This window comes from Dipodomys merriami, unplaced genomic scaffold (assembly GCF_024711535.1).
Source record: "Dipodomys merriami isolate MVZ:Mamm:240054 unplaced genomic scaffold, mDipMer1.0.p SCAF_2429, whole genome shotgun sequence".
Classification (NCBI taxonomy): domain Eukaryota; kingdom Metazoa; phylum Chordata; class Mammalia; order Rodentia; family Heteromyidae; genus Dipodomys; species Dipodomys merriami.
In genome coordinates this window covers 9,940-26,601 of record NW_027203859.1, presented here as the reverse complement: position 1 = coordinate 26,601, position 16,662 = coordinate 9,940, and positions in this window count along the sequence as shown.

Genomic DNA, 16,662 nt, shown 5'->3' with positions numbered 1-16,662 from the left:
AGAGATAGAACCATAGTGATACATATGAGACTAGGTTTCCTTCCCTTCTTCTCTCCCTCTAACCCCCTCTTCTTTCCTCCCACCCTTTTTCTTTGTCCTTCTTCCTTCCTCCCTCTTCTTTACTTCCTCCCTCTTCTTTACTTCCTTCCTTCCTCCCTGTCCTTCCTTCCTTTTCTTTTTATTCTAGTACAGAGACTGAACTCCAAGGTCTGGCTGTCCTTTAGTTTTTTTTTTCCCCAAGGCTAGCATTTTACCACTTGAGTAAACTCTACTTTTAGCTTTTTGCTCATTAGTTGGAGATAAGAATCCCATAGATTTTTCTATCTGGGCTGGCTTCAAACCAGTATACTTAGACCTCAGCCTCCTGAGTAGCTAGGATTACAGGTGGGAGCCACTGCCTTTCTGTTCACATCAAATATGCATGGAACTGTTTCCAATCAAGGCCTCTGAAGAGAGAATTGGGAGAATAAATCTTGGGGCTTGCAGTGTGGCTATCCGATGAATGATTCTGAACTACAGAGTAGAGACTAGTTTGTGTGTAATCAATATGGATTTGGTTCCCCATCTTTAAGTGTAAGAAATAGCAAAGCAGTTCATTGCTCTATATCCAACTAAATGCAGTTCTGAGTCTCAATTTTCTAGTTGCCAAGTGTTGGAGTTTCCCTCCCTTTCTTTCCCAGGGAGCAGGGTATCCTATGTGACTCTGGACGCATGGGCAATAATGTCCACAAAGTGCAGCTGGTGATGGGGCTCCCTCTTCAAGCTTTAGAGTCCATCAGAAGAAGGCCATGGTGTCTCTGTGGACTGAGTACAGGTCTGGCCACCCCTGGGGAAAGTCATGAAATCACTCACAGGAGAACAGGCTCTTTTTCTGAGCACACCTAATGCTATTGTTTTCAATTTTGATGGCTGATTTGAGCATACAGTGACAAGCAGATGACAAAAAACACTCAAGAGTTAGATACAAGCTGGGCACTGGTGACTCACACCTGTAAATGTAGCTACTCAAGAGGCTGAGATCTGGGAACTGTGTTTCAAAGCCAGACTGGACAGGAAAGTCTGTGAGATTTATATCATCTCGAATTAACAATCAGAAAAACTGAATCAAAGAGGTAGAGTGGGGGCTGGGAAGGTGGCTCAGTGGTAGAGCACTTGCCTTGCATGCATGAGGCCCTGGGTTCGATTCCTCAACACCATATAAGCAAAAAGAAAAAAAGCCAGAAGTGGTGTTGTGGCTCAAGTGGTAGAGTGCTAGCCTTGAGCTGAAGAGCTGAGGGACAGTGCCCAGGCCCAGAGTTCAGGCCGCATGACCCGACCAAAAAAACCCAAAAGAGGTAGAGTGCTACCCTTGAGCAAAAAAGCTCAAGGGACAGCACCCATGAGTGGCAACAACAACAACAACAACCAAAAGAGAACTTGTTAGGGGAACCTTCTTGAAAAGCCTTGAGGTGAGACAGGCCATTTTTTGGGTTGCATACATGTCATCCTGTTTAGCCCCAGGAAAGTTTTGCTATAGAGAATGCTCACCTCTGATTGTTATCTTATATGGTTAGCTTGTGGTGAGCTTTGTCCCCACCCACAACATGGTTTTTGCCTTTAAAAGCTTTGTGCAAGCTCTGTTCTGGGCTGCAGGTCTTTGGGACAGGAGTCTACCTGTAGTCACCGACATTTTACTGAAGACTCCCAGCCAAGCGCTGATGGCTCACACCTATAATCTTAGCTACTAAGGAGGCTGAGATCTGAAGATCACAGTTCAAAGCTAGCCCAGGCAGGAAATTCCGTGACACTGTCACTGTGGCTCAAGTGGTAGAGCACTCATCTTAAGTTGAAGAGCTGAGGGACAGTGCTCAGGTCCAGAGTTCAAGCCCCACAACTGACCAAAAGAAAAAAAAAAAGATTCCCAATTTGACCTCTCAAGATGTGGCTTCTCTGTATCTTGCAAACTATTCCCATATAATAGAATCCAGTGACCTCCATCTCTTCCTTGTCTCCCCTCCCCCATTCACTCTTACCCATTTGTCCTCTAGGAAATTTAACTGGTCATGCATGCCACTACAGCCATCTCCACAAACAAAACCTGCAAAAGAAAATTCAAAATAATCTTCTATTCAGAAACCTGACATTTGACATATGTGGTTGTCCCTCAGGTATATCATTCAAGTTACAGCCTGATGGTAGAACGAATTGCTGGTGTACTACTGCATAGGAGACCCTAGGTCCAATTTCCAGCTATTCCACAAACCAGCTCCAGCCTCTTGTCCCTATAAACCAAATAAAGACACACAGTGAAGATGAGAGAAAGGAAATTTATTACCTTGTAGACAGGGGGGAAGACAGCACTTCAGCCCTTCTTCAGAAATATAGACAGGATCAGTAGCTTTGAATACATAACTGGGGGAAGGGGATATAAGAACTACAGTCTTCAAGCTATATCCTGGTACCTCATATCTGTAATCCTGGCTATTCAGGAGGCTGAGATCTGAAGATCAAGGGTTGAGACCAGCCCCGGCAGGAAAGTCTGTGAGACTTTTATGTACAATTACCCACCCCCAAATGAGGAGTTGACCTGTGGTTCAAAGTACTAGAATGCTAATCTTGAGGAAGGGACAATGCCCAGGCCCTGAGTTCAAGTCCTAGGACAAAAAAAAGAGTTACAATCTTTGGTCAAAATTTGGTTTCTTTCTCTCATACAACTTTGCATAACCTTTGAAATAAAAAGCTATTTTAATTAAGTCCTATCTCCTTGTATTAGTTACATCCTGTTACAAGTTCCTGCTTTGGCCAGCTTTTATGGCTTTAAATTTTTTCCTTTTTAGTTACATTAACTACTGAAGCCACATTGCTAAAGTTTTTTCCTCTTTTTAAAAAAATTTCTTTTTAAAGAATAATCTTTAGGTAGTTATGCATAGGAGCTTCCATTTAATAAGTAAATACAATACGTTTTGATCAGCGTTACCTCTTGAGACAAGGAGAGGGAGACCCCAACACGTCAACTTGAAAATTGAGACTCAGAACTGAATTCAGTTGGTTGCAGAGACATGAACTGCCTGGCTGGTTCTTACACTTAAAGATGGGAAACCAAATCCAAATTGATTACATATAAATCAGTCTCCGCTCTGTAATTTAGAATCATTCATCTGATAGCCACCCTGCAAACCCCAGATTTCTTCTCCCAATCTCTCCCTTCAGTGTACTTGACTTGAAACAGTTGCATGCTTATTTGATGTGAACAGAAATGCAGTGGCTCCCACCAGTAATCGTAGCTACTTAGGAGGCTGAGCCAAATTATAGGAGTCTTTATTGTCACCTCGGCAGACCAACAGATGCACAGGAGTATATATGTCTGAAATTGTGCTGTCCTGAGACATCTCAGAGTTAAGTCTTTCAAAGAGAAAAAACACATCTTTTTTGGCAAGCAATGCATAAGACTTTTTTTGTTTTATTTTACAAAGCATATACAGACACCAAACTTAGCATTATCAATAAATTTAGACTTACTTCCCAAATATGGGGTGGCTGGAATACTTTCAGGGAAGGGAAGGAGGAAAGGAGAGAAGAAGAATAGAAGAAGAATAGAAGAAGAAAAAGAGGAGGAAGAAGAAGAAGAATAGAAGAAGAAGGAGAAGAAGAAGAAGAAGAAGAAGAAGAAGAAGAAGAAGAAGAAGAAGAAGAAGAAGAAGAAGAAGAAGAAGAAGAAGAAGAAGAAGAAGAAGAAGAAGAGGAGGAGGAGGAGGAAGAGGAGGAGGAGGAGGAGGAGGAGGAGGAGGAGGAGGAGGAGGAGGAGGAGGAGGGGAGGAGGAGGAGGAAGAAGGAGGAGGAGGAAGAAGGAGAGAAGGAGGAGGAGGGAATGGAGGAATAGGTAGAGGAGGAGGAGGTAGAGGAGGAGGAGGGAGGAGGTTCTATCTCTGACCTGGCCAAGCAATTGCCCCATTCACAGACCTGGAGAAACTGCCCTTTTAAGGTCCTGGGAATGTAAAGGCTTACACCTTTACAAATGCATTGCCATTCTGAACACAGAGAAGGTCTGTGCAGAGGTGCTGAGGGAAGACGGAATGGATTCAATCCCTTCTCCCCAAACATTTCTACTTCTGGAGTTCACAGGAGACCTTAGGCGTTACAGCCATTTAAAGTGAGCTGGCCAGAGAGAGAAATCCGATAGCACAACTTGAGAAATTAATCTAAATGTTAATACTCCCACATCCCAGAGAAAGAATGCACAGATCAACACCCCTCTCCTAGTCATGGGTGCCTAGACACCTTGAGCTCTTCCTCTTCCCCAGTACCTCCCATGCCACTTCCTTTGTGGTCAGGGAGTGCTTACAATTCTAGGCCAGTTCTAATGGAAATTGAGGTATGTGTGTAGTGGAACCCCTTGTGCCTTTAGCTTGACCTTTGGGCAATAAAGTCCTACTAGGGCCTCATGCACACAGGTCACATCTCATTCATATACTTACATTATGGGATAACAATCTTACACATGCACAGATTCTCCTCTAAAAAAAAATCTTCCCAGTCATGATCCCCTCCTCTGCTATAGTTACTAAGAATTCCTCCCACATTCCCTGGGTGGTAGAAAGCAGAAAGTCCTCCTTGGGTTTCCTACTCTGATTCAGGAACAGATAGTTCCCCTATGGTCCTTTTTCAAATTGGAAAAAGAAAACATTTTATCTATTTAAATTTGAATTGTAACTACATGTTAGTTCCCACAGTCAAATACCATTTATTAGAGTTATTTCACTAAGCTGGAATTTCACCTCAGCCAATTCAAGCACTCTTCTGTCTCAGGAGTAAAGGCAATTATAACCACCATACCAAAAGGTCATTTTTTAAACAGTCAACATCATCATTCTAATTATTCAGTCAACAATAACAAAAGGCACACTTTCACAGTGGGCTTTTATAGCCAGGATATTATTAAATGTGAATCCCAAAAGGGCAAATTCATAGAAGGAGGAACATATGTTGTATTAAAACAACAGTAATTTGTTGACATATTCTGCACACAAATGATGTACATTATGCAAACTAATTTGGCTTTGGTGTTAGAAAAAGATTTTTGTAAAATGGGGGAATATTTGTTTTTTCCATAATAGAGTTTGAACTCAGGGTTTTGTATTTCCTAGACTGGCATGATACTACCCAACCTGCCTGCCCAGATTTCCTACTGGTTGCTGTGAAGCATTGGGTCTCACTTTCCACCCTGGCATGATCCATAGACAGATATGCCTACTTTTAGCTATCATCAGCTGTGTGCCACCACATGCAGCTTCTGCTTAAGTTGTCCTCAAATCACAATCCTCCCATACTCAGCCTCCCACATAGGGAACTTTTTCTGCCCCATAGATATTAAAATATTTAAAGACGCAATTTATTTCTTGCATTTCCTAAAAGTGATTACAGGCATATTAGATGTTAATTTCTGTAACATTATACTTCAAGTCTTCTAGAAAAGCTCCTTTGCAAAAGGAGAGAACACACCCAAATTAATAAACTCAGAGATGAGAATGGAAACATCACCACGGAAACAACCAAGATTCAGAACATTATAAGGGAATAATTCTCAAAACTTTATGCTAATAAGTTTGAGAACTTGACAGAAATGGACCTTTTCCTAGCAAATATTGACATGCCAAAACTGAACCAAGATGAGTTAAACCAGCTTAACAGGCCCATATCAAGCATTGAAATAGAAACAGCAATAAGAGACCTCCCAGCTGAGAAAAGTCCAGGACCAGATGGTTTTACAGCGGAATTTTACAAGGCCTTCAAAGCAGAGCTCACACCAATACTCCTCCAACTCTTCAATGAAATTGAAAGAGAAAGCTCACTATAGAACACATTCTATGAAGCCATCATAACCCTCATCCCAAAACCAGGCAGGGACTCATCAAAGAAAGAGAACTATAGACCCATTTCTTTGATGAACATTGATGCAAAACTTCTCAACAAAATTTTGGCCAATCGACTTCAACAATTCATCCAAAAAATCATACACCATGATCAAACAGGATTCATTTCAGGGATGCAAAGCTGGTTCAATGTCCGCAAATCAATTAATATTATTCATCACATCAACAGGAGCAAGAATAAGAACCACATGGTTATCTCAATAGATGCAGAAAAAGCATTTGACAAGATCCAACACCCCTTTATGATGAAGGTTCTGGAAAAATTAGGAATCCATGGATCATTCCTCAATACAATAAAGGCTGTATATGACAAACCTACAGCCAGCATTATACTCAATGGTAAAAAACTAAAGCCATTTCCTCTTAACTCAGGAACAAGACAAGGATGCCCACTCTCTCCACTTCTCTTCAATCTAGTATTAGAATGCCTAGCGACAGCAATAAGACAAAATGCAGACATAAAGGGGATCCAAATAGGGAAAGAAGAAATAAAACTCTCCCTCTTTGCAGATGACATGATCTTGTATTTAAAGAATCCCATAGACTCCACTCCCAAATTACTCAAGCTGATTCAAAACTTTGGCAAAGTAGCAGGTTATAAAATTAACCCCCAAAAATCAATGGCTTTTCTGTATGCCAACAATGAGAAAAGTGTGGCTGAAATTAGGAAAGCAACTCCATTTGTAATAGCCCCACAAAAAATAAAATACCTAGGAATTAATTTAACTAAAGAAGTGAAGGACCTCTACGATGAAAACTTTAAAATCTTGAAAAAGGAAATCAACACAGAACTTAAAAAATGGCAAGACCTCCCATGCTCCTGGATTGGCAAGATTAACATCGTGAAAATGGCAATACTTCCCAAGGCTATCTACAAATTCAACGGGATACCTATCAAAATTCCACCCTCATTCTTCAAGGAAATAGAAGAGGCAATCCAAAAATTCATATGGAACAATAAAAGACCCCGAATAGCAAAAACGCTCCTCAACGGAAAGAACACTGCTGGAGGAATATCAATACCAAATTTCAAACTCTACTATAAAGCCATAGTAATCAAAACAGCTTGGTATTGGCATAAGAACAGACCTCAGGACCAATGGAATAGAATTGAAAACCCAGAAATGAACCTACAGACCTATAGCCATCTAATCTTCGATAAGGAAGGTAAAACAATAGAATGGAAGAAAGACAGCCTCTTCAGTATATGGTGCTGGCAAAATTGGTTAACTACATGTAGAAAACTAAAGCTAGATCCTTATATATCACCCTGCACCAGAATCAACTCCAAATGGATCAAAGACCTTGAACTCAAAGCAGACACTCTGAAAACATTACAGGATGGAATAGGAGAAACCCTAGGTCTCCTTGGCTCAGGCCGAAATTTTCTGAATAGAGACCCGGAAACACAACAAATCAAAGAAAGGTTGGACAAATGGGATTGCATAAGGTTGCAGAGCTTCTGCAGGGCAAATGACATAGCTAGCAAGATCAATAGAAAGCCCACCGATTGGAAGAAGATCTTTACTAGCCATACAACGGACAAGGGTCTCATATCTAAAATATACTTGGAACTCAAAAAATTAAATCACCCAACAACAAATCCTCAAAGAAACAACTGCCCAATAAATAAGTGGGCGAAAGACTTAAAGAGAAGCTTCTCTGAAGAAGAAAGAAGGATGGCCAATAGACACATGAAGAAATGTTCAACATCCCTAGCCATCAAAGAAATGCAAATCAAAACAACATTCAGATATCACCTCACTCCAGTTAGAACAGCAAAATCAAGAACTCTAACAACAACAGATGCTGGAGGGGATGTGGACAGAAAGGAACCTTACTTCATTGTTGGTGGGAATGTAAACTTGTTCAACCACTTTGGAAAGCAGTATGGAGGTTCCTCAAAAGACTTCACATAGATCTCCCCTATGATCCAGCAATCCCACTTTTGGGCATTTACCCAAATGTTTACAAACAAGACCACACTAAAGCTACCAGCACAACTATGTTTATTGCAGCATTATTTACCATAGCTAAGATATGGAACCAACTCAGATGCCCCTCAGTAGATGAATGTATCAAGAAAATGTGGTATATATACACAATGGAATTCTATGCCTCCATCAGAAAGAATGACATTGCCCCATTTGTTAGGAAATGGAAAGGCTTGGAAAAAATTATATTAAGTGAAGTAAGCCAGGCCCAAAGAAGCATAGGTCCCATGGTTTCCCTTATTTGCAATATCTAGTATAGGTATGAGTCAAGCGGAAAAGGTCAGATAATGTGATATTAGGAAAATGAACCCTTAAATATGTATTTTAATGTTTTCGTTTCTTTCATGCATGTGTTTCTAACGCATTTATAAGATTATTTCTTTGTTGCCCTTGTATGTCCCTCCCCCACAGTGTAACCCCCGCTTTCACTATATTTGATGTCAGTATAACATGTGGAGGAGATGGGGACAAACAAGTCGTTTAAGGATTCAGGTGGACCTGTTGCAACAATGAGAAGTACAAAATGTCATGTCAAAACCAGCTTTACAATGTCGGTGTGGGGGGGGAGGGGGGTATGATTGGGTGGGGGGAGGGGGGAGGCTGGGAAGGGAGGTGAAGGGTAAACAAAGGAGGAGGCTGCAATGCTTGGTAAGAAATGTACACATTATCCTGCCCATGTAATTGTAACCCCTCTGTACAGTATGTTCTCAAATAAAATAAAATAAAAAAATAAAGAAAAAATAAAGAAAAGCTCCTTTGCTTAGCAAAAATAAAAATAAAAAAAATCCTTTCTTGTCATCCAAGCCTAGTTTGTCCAATATGGTAGCCAATAGTCACAAATACCTGGGGACATTTAACATGTGACTGAATTTTATTTTATTTTCTGTTGATTTACCTTAAAAGTTTTAAACAAGGGCTGGGAAAGTGGCTCAGTGGTAGAGCGCTTGCCTTGCATGCTTGAGGCCCTGGGTTCGATTCCTCAGCACCACATAAGCAAAAAGAAAAAAAAAGCCGGAAGTGGCGCTGTGGCTCAAGTGGTAGAGCGCTAACCTTGAGCTGAAGAGCTGAGGGACAGCACCTTGACCCAGAGTTCAGGCCCCAGGACTGTACCCAAAAAAAAAAAAAAAAGTTTTAAACAAGCCCGGAGCTAGTTTCTCATGCCTATTAGTAGTCCTAGCTACCCAGGAGGATTATATCTGAGGATTGTGGTTCACAACCAGTCTGAACAGGAAAGTCCATACAACTCGTATCCCCAATTAACCAGAAAACCAGAAGTACAGCTGTGTGTCAAAAGTGGTAGAACATTAGCCTTGAGTGAAAGAGCTAAGAGACAGTACCTCGGCCCTGTGTTGAAGTCCAACTAAAATAGAACCAATCTAAAGATTTTTATTGAACTTAGCTATGGTTTTCATAGTACATTATTTCTTTTAAACTGTTGAAGATTTAGCACCTAAATTAGGCTGCTGAAAATCCATTATCCGTACTGCAGGTTTATTGTAAAAATAATGAAAAGCATCTTAATGTTGTACTGGTAATTTCTAGAAATAGTAACACTTGCAATCAGTTGAGTTGAAGAAAATAGTCTACTGAAATTATTTTTCTATGTATCTTTTCAAATTTACAAAAAGGTGCTAGAAGGTTTAGATAAAATCTAATGAGACATGGTATCTCTAAGCCACTATTTCTGTTTAGTTCAGCTCATTTTACAACCTAGGAATACCAACTGAGTGATGTTCTAATCTTTATAATAAAGATTCTAACAAATTTACCCTTCCCACAGACAGTATTTAAACACTGAGCCAAATAGAGGATAAAAGATTTTAATTTGGGGCTGGGAAGATGGCTCAGAGGTAGAGCGCTTGCCTTGCATGCTTGAGGCTCTGGGTTCGATTCCTCAGCACCATATAAGCAAAAAAAGAAAAAAGCCGGAAGTGGCACTGTGGCTCAAGTGGCAGAGCGCTAGCCTTGAGCTGAAGAGCTGAGGGACAGCGCCCAGGCCCAGAGTTCAGGCCCCACGACCGGACCAAAAAAAAAAAAAAAAGAAAAAAAAGATTTTAATTTTTGTTCCCATACCGGGGCTTGAACCTGGGCACTGTCTCTTAATTTTTTCACTTTTTTCACTCAAGGTTGGTCCTCTACCACAGCTCCATTTCCAGCTTTTTGGTGGTCAACTGGAGAGAAAAGTCTCATAGACTTTCCTGCCTGGGTTGGCTTTGAATTAAGATCCTTAGACCTCAGCCTTCTGAGTAGCTGGGATTATAGGTGTGAGCCACCAGCATTCAGCCACAAAGGACTTATGAAGACCTTAGAAATGGCCAAAATGATATTTTTTTAAAGAGAGAAGTAGTTAGACTATGGGAGAAGGAACTTTTCTGGATTTAATCCTACCCAAGGCATCACTTAATCTGCAGGACTCTGACTGGACATAATTCAGAGAGTCCCAGGCAGGAGACCTGAAAGGATAAGGCTGGAGTAGGGGGGTGGGGACCAAGGGGTTGGGGGGGCTGGGGGGAGAGCCTGCCTGAGCTGCAAGAAGGTGACAGAAGCTGCTGGAACATAACATACAGGAAGCTGCAGGAAAGGGAGGCCTTCCCTCTGCATGTGAATGTCACACAGTGGGAAGCCCCAGGGTTCACAGACTAAAACATCTGTGAAGCTGAAGACACTAAGCAGAGATCTTACTGTCTATGCACTAGAAGAGACAGTTATATACTAATAAAGCTGAAGACAAAAATCTTGAGCTGGCTTCAATGTATATGTGTGATATTTGTTGTTGAACTGGGTGCTATCCCTGAGCTTCTACTAGCTAGCTCTCTACTACTTTGAGTCACACCTCACCACTTCTGAAAACATTGAACACTGTTTTGTGTGTGTGCCAATCCTATGGCTAGAACTCAGGGCCTGGGTGCTGTCCTTAAGTTTTCTTACTCAAGGTTAATGATCTACCACTTGAACCACAGTAAAAGCAAAGTCATTTCTGGCTTTTCTGATGGCTAATTGGAGATAAGAGTCTCATGGACTATTCTATGCCTCCATCAGAAAGAATGACATTGCCCCATTTGTTAGGAAATGGAAAGGTTTGGAAAAAATTATATTAAGTGAAGTAAGCCAGGCCCAAAGAAGCATAGGTCCCATGGTTTCCCTTATTTGCAATATATAGTATAGGTATGAGTCAAGCGGAAAAGGTCAGATAATGTGATGTTAGGAAAATGAACCCTTAAATATGTATTTTAATGTTTTCGTTTCTTTCATGCATGTGTTTCTAACGCATTTATAAGATTATTTCTTTGTTGCTTTGTATGTCCCTCCCCCACAGTGTAACCCCCGCTTTCACTATATTTGATGTCAGTATAACATGTGGAGGAGATGGGGACAAACAAGTCGTTTAAGGATTCAGGTGGACCTGTTGCAACAATGAGAAGTACAAAATGTCATGTCAAAACCAGCTTTACAATGTCGGTGTGGGGGAGGAGGGGGGTATAATTGGGTGGGGGGAGGGGGGAGGCTGGGAAGGGAGGTGAAGGGTAAACAAAGGAGGAGGCTGCAATGCTTGGTAAGAAATGTATGCATTGTCCTGCCCATGTAATTGTAACCCCTCTGTACAGTATGTTCTCAAATAAAAAAAAAAAAAAAAAAAAAAAAAGAGTCTCATGGACTTTCCTGTCCTGGCTAGCTTTGAATTATGATCCTCAGATCTCAGCCTCCTGAGTAGCTAGGATTACAGGTGTGAGCCACTGATGTCCAGCCTAAACTAAAAAACAAAAACAAGCAAAACACCACATACTCATTCTATTTTAGAATTAGATATTGATGATAGAAAGGTAGAAAAATTCAAGATCTGTGTCATTGTAAGGAGTTCATGTTAATGAACTGACTCTCACTTGGTTTGGAACAAAGAAAACATCCCTGCCCAGTCAGGATGAGAGAATGATGACCATGGAACATGTGATATGGAAGAGGAACATAAGCCAGCCTTTATCATGAAAGATCACACTTAGACATTGATGGAAGCCGAATTCATATTACACAATTTCAATCTTAATCATGCTTGTCCTCTATTTCCCTAGATAATAACAAAACCTTGCTTTATTATCCCCCACTCAATAAGGCCATCTAAGTTCCTATTTGAAGAGACTTTCATAGGTCTTTTGTTGTTGTTGTTGCCTGTAACTATGTATAAATATGAACCACATTTTACATAGAAAGACTTCGTTCAAAATGATGCAAAGCAGCAATGAGCAATTAGTGGAGCCAAAATTAGGATCTAGTTCTGATGAGCTCTCTATAGGATCTCACAATTTTGCCCTGGTAATTCCTGCATTAGGAAACTCAACACTGTCCTCTAGTGACAGAAAAGTCATTACAACCCAGAACTCCTGAATCACTAAGAGTAATTATCATCAGTGATTCAATTTTACTCTCCTTCCTTCTTTCCTTTGCTTCCCTAACTTCCTCTCCCTCATTCCCTTCTTCCCTTCCTTTATTTTGTCAGTAGTATGGCTTCAACTCAGGGTCTTATACTCTCCCTTAGTTTTTTTCTCAAGGCTGTCCCTCTACTACTTAAGCCACAGATCCACTACTGGCTTTATAGTGGTTAATTGGAAATAAGACTTTCACAGATTTTCCTACTTAGGCTGGCTTTGAATCACAATCCTCTAATCTCAGTCTCCTTAATAGCTAGGATTTCAGGTTGAGCTCCTGGTTCAGAAATCTCATTAATTGGCCTTCTGGAAATTAACCACACTGTATTTCCTTGTTACACATAACTTCAAGTGATTCTTTTCACACATCATGAGCTGTGAAGACTAGTAAGAGAACTCCGAGTGTCACTTTTTCTTCTCTTTCTTAACTTCCCACTACTGAGAAATCCTTTCTAGCTAGCTTACCTTCTGATTACTTTGGGAATATATCTCACTTTAAATGAGCCTTAAAGTGAGATTCTTGTTTGACTGAAGTCTTGGATTACATAAAGTTAATTGTTTAGGAAAAAAGATTATCCAATATGGTGGCTTTGATAATTTGGAGATTTCTTCTGGCTGCTCATGGAGTATAGAGGTGAGCTGCCTGTGATAGAAGCCCTATGATTATTCTGTGTGGTTTGGTTTGGTTTTCATGCCAGTACTAGGGCTTGAACTCAAGGCCTGGGGACTGTCCTGGAGCTTTTTTCCTTAAGTCTAGCACTCTATCAGTTGAACCACAGCTCCACGTTCAGGACTTCTGCTGGTTAATTTGAGATTTCTCATAGCTTTTTCTCCTCAGTCTGACTTTGAACTTCTACCCTCAAATCTCTGCCTCCTGAATAGCTAGGATTACAGACATGAGCCACCAGCAACAGTCTTGGTTCAGTATACATTGGAACCATAGGCCAAAAAAGCTCTTCCTCCACATAATTCCTATTAATGAGCCCATAGCTTCCTATATGCTTTTGTATATATGTCTATGTTTCTCTCTATATACATATACATATCTATATAAATGTATATATGTATGTGCATGTATATATGTGTGTATACATATATACACATATATATGTAGTATATATATACACAATTAGCCAGTCTTGGGGCTTGAACTCTGGGCCTGGGTGCTATCTCTGAGCTTCTTTTACTGAAGGTGAGCCCTCTATCACTTGGCCACAGTGCCACTTCCAGTTTCTTAGTGGTTAATTGGAGATAAGTATCTCATGGGGACTTTTCTGCCCAGGTTAGCTTCAAATGGCTATCCTCAGATCTCAGCCTCCTCAGTAGCTAGGATGACAGGCATGAGTTACTGGCACCTGGCCTTACATGCTTTTTTATACCTTCCCAATCATTTGACTTAAGTAAAATGACTCTTTAGACTGTAGAGGGACATTTCATTAAAAAAATTTGATCAAATATTAGCATCCTCACACTAGCTAATTCAGAATAGATGAGGACTCAGTAAAGATCAATTTTTTTTTTTTTTTTGCTGGTCATGGGCATTAACTCTGGGCCTGGGCACTGTCCCTCAGCTCTTTAGCTCAAGGCTAGCGCTCTACCACTGGAGCCACATCACCACTTCCGGCTTTTTCTGTTTATGTGGTGCTGAGGAATCGAACCCAGGGCCTCATGCTTGCAAGGCATGCACTCTACCGCTGAACTACCTTCCCAGCCCAAGATCAAATTTTTAACCCTTGTTACCACACTTCAGGTCCCTCACCATTGTCTTGCTATCTCTTCCTTGAACACACACAAAGGGAGCACTGTCCATCTTCTCTTCTGTAGCTACTGTGTCAGCAGTGCATCACATCCTTTCTGAATTATCCCAGTAAAACCTCATTGGTGTTCTCCCAGGTCAAGCCTCCCCTTCAACGACTCCTTCCCTCACAGATACACACAGAGTTTGTACCACATCAGGGAAATGTATTCTGTGAAAATATAGTGCTACTGACTTGTATGTTGGCCTAATATACCTCCCTCAGAGATGCCTACCATTCCTACTGGTATCAAGACAAGATGGAAGATTGGAGAAAGGAGTTTATGGAAGGGATGGAGATGCCACATAATTGTAGGTCCTTTCCTACCACTGCCTGAGGAACACATCATACAAGGTTTCACTGGATCCATGCAAATTCTTTCTAATAAGACAAAGGGGAACTGCAGATGGACTTGGTCAGCTCCATAAATGTAAGACATATCTATTATATAGCTAAGTCCCAAAGTAGAGCTTTCATGGATGATCTGTACAAAAAGATGCTATTTAAGAATGGCAAGAGGAAGTGTTGTATTGCAAAGTAAAACAGAAAATGATGCTCTTCCCTATAGATACACACTTGGAGATGTACTAGGCATGGTGTCATATTGACAATTCAGAAAACTCCAGCAATAGAGGGGCTGGGAAGGTGGCTCAGTGGTAGAGCTCTTGCCTTGCATGCTTGAGGCCCTGGGTTCGATTCCTCAGCATCACATAATCAAAAAGAAAAAAGCCGGAAGTGGCGCTGTGGCTCAAGTGGTAGAGAGCTAGCCTTGAGCTGAAGAGCTGAGGGACAGCACTCAGGCCCAGAGTTCAGGCCCCAAGACCGGACCCTCCCCCCCCCAAAAAAAAAGAAAACTCCAGCAATAGAAAAAGAATGTCACTTTGCCTGACATGATTCTCAGCACTTCCTGAGAAACTGATCAAAGAACTGCATTTCCCCTTTTATCTCTTCATAGACTACTCCCCAGGGAGTTCACAACACCTGGATTTGGACAGACTGAGAGTTGACACCAGAATGACAAGGGACCATTATCACTGCATTGACACCACCACTTGGATTTTGTCCCTATAGGACCTGTCCCCTTTCCTGCCAGGACTTCAGCTCTCTTGTAAACAGAATAAAAGGTCAGAATCATTGGACGTCCATGTAGCTTTCTTGGCCAGACTGGTTTTTGGGAGTTTGTGTTTCTGTCCATCCTGAAGAAAGAGTTACTATGGATGAAGTTGCCAACTCTGTTTAAATAACAGTTTTGTAATACAGCTTCATCCCACTTTATCTCTCAGAGCCAATCATGCCTTGCTCTCTTATGCCCTGTGAGCATTTTTTTAAAACCTGTGAGCATTTTTTAAAACATTGTTTTCACTTGCAAAGAAGACAGTTAATAACGGGATTGGCACTGTACTAACACAAGTCTTACTCCCACAGGAGAGAGGCTGCAAGACCATGCAAGTGGGTCAGAGATGGATGGGGCTCACTCACACGTTACTAGGCAACTGTGCAAATGGGATGGAAGTGATATTGATACCTAGGAATATGCCTTGGAAATTCACTTGTTTCAAATCTCCAAGGCTACACTTCTCCTTTGCAACAATAAATAAATTAAAAGTGTTGAGAGAACATTCTCCTGCTTTCCAAAACAATTCTGGGGCCAATGAAAACACGAGCCATGTTTCTGAATGCTGAAGGCTGCATTTAGGTTTATTTACTCCCCCTCTTTCTCATTCAACATAGGAGTCATCAACCTCTCTATTTCTCAAGGTCTTGAATATCTCCAAGCCCTACCTTTGGGAATCACGAGCAAGCTTGAGGGATGGATGGAAGAAAAGAAGAAAATTAGAGGCATGGTAGAGGCAATTGGGGCTAAAAGGCCATGGAAGAATGGAGGTTGGAGTGAAGATAAGAATAAGAGAGAGTAAGAGAAAGACTGATGAAGAAATATGCATATTTTAGAGGTAGAAAGATGGGATGAAGACTCATTTTTCCACCAATGTTTACTGCTGTTAGTTTGAAGAGACATTGGGGAGTTGTGGCAAATCTGCCTCTCTCTCTGTCCCTTTGTTTCCTAATATGGTAGCTACTTAAGAGGAGATTTTTCTCTTAGGTAGCTTTGTGTCTGAGCTTCCCTCCATATTCCTTCATGAAGGAGTTAGGCCTCCCTGGCTAGGTAAAGGATAACAGCAAGGACCAGCTCCAATATGGGAGAGAGATGATTCAACAAGATGCCTGAGGAGAAGGACCCAGCAAGATGATGCATGCAAATCTCACAATGCAGTAATGACTCAGTAGAGACAGAGAAACCAAGGAGACTCCCTACAGCACTCCCTACACCCTATCTAACCCTATACCCACCAACTGGACCAGGCCATGCCTCAGAGGGAGAAGCTAAGACCCTATACATAAGGGACAGGTACAGGCAGGATGGAGATGCGATAAGGCTCCCGGATCCATTCTATTTTTGTTGTTGTTGTTGGTCATGGGGCTTGAACTCTGGGCCTGAGCACTGTCCCTCAGCTCTTTAGCTCAAGGCTAGTGCTCTACCACT